Raw genomic sequence first — 2,752 nt, 5'->3', positions numbered from 1 at the left:
AGAAACAACACCAAGGGTGAAGTAATTTTTCAAATACAGAAAAAGCTGTGGAGGGGAAAGACCTGCACTTGCTTTTCATGACTGAGCAGTAGAACAAAACTACATTAAAAGGCCACGAGCAATTTATATTTAATTATATATATATATATACACACACATACATATACACACTGGTGTTTCAACTCAGAGCCCCCATACACAGGACAAATTGAAAGTTACAAGTTTTCTGCTGTAGCCTGTCTCCAAGTACATTATTTTAAGTTTCTATTAAGCTATTTTTCATTTTACATTTCTTGTATTTTCTCAGACTGAGTGATTTGTTAGATATAGCCATGGTTAACGACTGGAGGAAATCAGATGGATTGACCAAATCTGGACTATAACCCCTTAGAGAGGCTAGATGCTGCACATCCTTCATCTTTATCAGTTCCTAGTTAGCTAAATACATTAAAAGAGATAAACTTTTGTTAAAAGAAACTGGAACAAAAATCCATATGACTTGTCCAAAAAGAGTGAGAATTTTGAAGGCCTGGAAGTCCTTTCTGAAGTCAAAAAGACATCATAGCTGAGGCAGTGGGTAGACCAAGAAAGTCTTTACGTAAATTGCGCTGAACTAGAAAACAAAAAAGGGAAAGAAGAAGCGTATAGTGCTGGTATATTGTGAGTTGAAAAAATCAGTGTATCAAGCCATTTCATGTTATCCCAACATCACTCCAACATCACTCAGCAACAGAGAAAAGACTGCATGGTTTTGTGGTTCATTTCCTTAGATTGGGATGAAGTTGACTTTCTCCCATGTTGTTGCATCAGATGAATTCTTCATTTACACAGTCAGGAAGCCAACCATAAAAATGGACATCATTTGGGCTGATATCAAAGGATGATATCAGCGATGACAAAGCATCGCTGGTTGGAAATTTCCTGAATGTTTGGGAATTTTTCTGTTGCACAGCCAAACAGTTAATGTGGCTCATCAAAGAAAAAGTACAGTCATGGAATGGCAAATTTCAGAGAAACTGTGTTACTGGTGGAGTATTTCCTTCTCAAAGATCCTGGAAATGTATTATCTGTTGAAGAAATCACATTTTTGCATGATAAGGCACCATGTTTCAAGGCTCTTCAGACACAGGAGCTACTTTAAACAGTGGTATCGATTTCTTCATCAAGGAATTTGCAGCTTCCTAACCTTAATGTGTGAAAACATTGGTAGTATCTTAAAGGATCGTGTTGAAGCGCCGCACAGTGAATCTATGTTGGTATACCAAGCCTCATGACTTACATGTAAGAGAGGTGACCGAAGTGCCTAGGGAAATGGAATTTGAATTCACTTTTTATGATTTCCATAAATTCATAATTTCAAGAATGCTAATGGTACAGGCAGATGGAGATCTATATATATATTATATATATATATATATATATATATATATATATATATATATATATATATATATATATATATATATATATATTTATATTTATATTTATATATATATATTTATATTTATATATATATATATATATATATATATGATTTTTATCAATTTATAATTTGATTCATTTATCAGGTCCTGACCGGTTTGACTTTATTTCCAAGCATTGACGAAGGACTGATACAGAGTGTGAGAAGTCACAAATATATATACTACAAGAACAGTACTGACGAACATACACAACCAAGTGAGTCCATATCCCACTCAGCCGGTGTCGAGGTAGGAGAGGCCTTTAAAACTCATTTGGCTAAAAATCACAATAGACTCTCAGGGACATTGTTGATAAAACAGACCATACCCCACCTCAGATCCACACCTGACAGGTGTCATGGAGGCGGAGTTTGGAAAACTCATTAACATTACTACCCTCGTACTGTGTTTATAAATATGATAATCCTATTTTCATACATCTCTACTGCCTACCTTAAAGTTTAAACAATTTACAAATTTCTTTTGATATTAAAGGATCAAGTTTATACATCCCTTTGACTGATATTCATATTATGGTTGTAACTTTTTTTATGAAGCTAGATTCAATGATGTTCCTTTCCAGTGCATTATTAGAATATACAATCCTTTTTGCCCCTTCCCAGTTGATAGCATGATTGTTCTCACTAACATGTACAAATATACCACTGTTCCCTTTGTGCATATCTCACACATTTCTTATGTTGTTCAATTCTTTTTTCCAGTGCTTCCTGGTTTGGCTAATATAAAAGTTGTCACAAGACTTACACGGAATTTTATATACACACCCTTTTAATATTGTCTGGGAGTTCTTGATAAGTACATTTTTCATTGTTGTATTGTTCTTAAATGCGACATTAACACAAAATTCTTAAGAAGATGAGGGATATCTTTCATACTATTATTATAAGGCAAAACAAGCAAATTTTTTGTGTTGTAAGGTTCTTTCTGGTTTTGATACATAGTCTTTTTTGCCGCTTCAAATGCACTGTTTAATACACTATCAGGATATTTCAATTTTTTTTGCCTGCATTCCTAATCTTATCTATTTCATCATCAATATATTCAGGCTACATACCCGTAATGCTCTTAAAAACATAGATGAAAACACTGACTTTTAACCTTATTGCTTTGTCCAGAATAGAATGGGATTATAGAAGAAATATTAGTGGTTTTCTAGCACACTATATTTAAACCCACTCACTATTTCTTCTTATGAGGGACATCCAAAAACGGTAAGCACCATCATTTTCCATTTCCATCGTGAATTTAATTGATGGTACTAATTGATT

This window comes from Macrobrachium rosenbergii, unplaced genomic scaffold (genome assembly GCF_040412425.1).
Source record: "Macrobrachium rosenbergii isolate ZJJX-2024 unplaced genomic scaffold, ASM4041242v1 393, whole genome shotgun sequence".
Classification (NCBI taxonomy): domain Eukaryota; kingdom Metazoa; phylum Arthropoda; class Malacostraca; order Decapoda; family Palaemonidae; genus Macrobrachium; species Macrobrachium rosenbergii.
The sequence above is the reverse complement of the archived record's forward strand: the minus strand, read 5'-3'. Positions refer to the sequence as shown.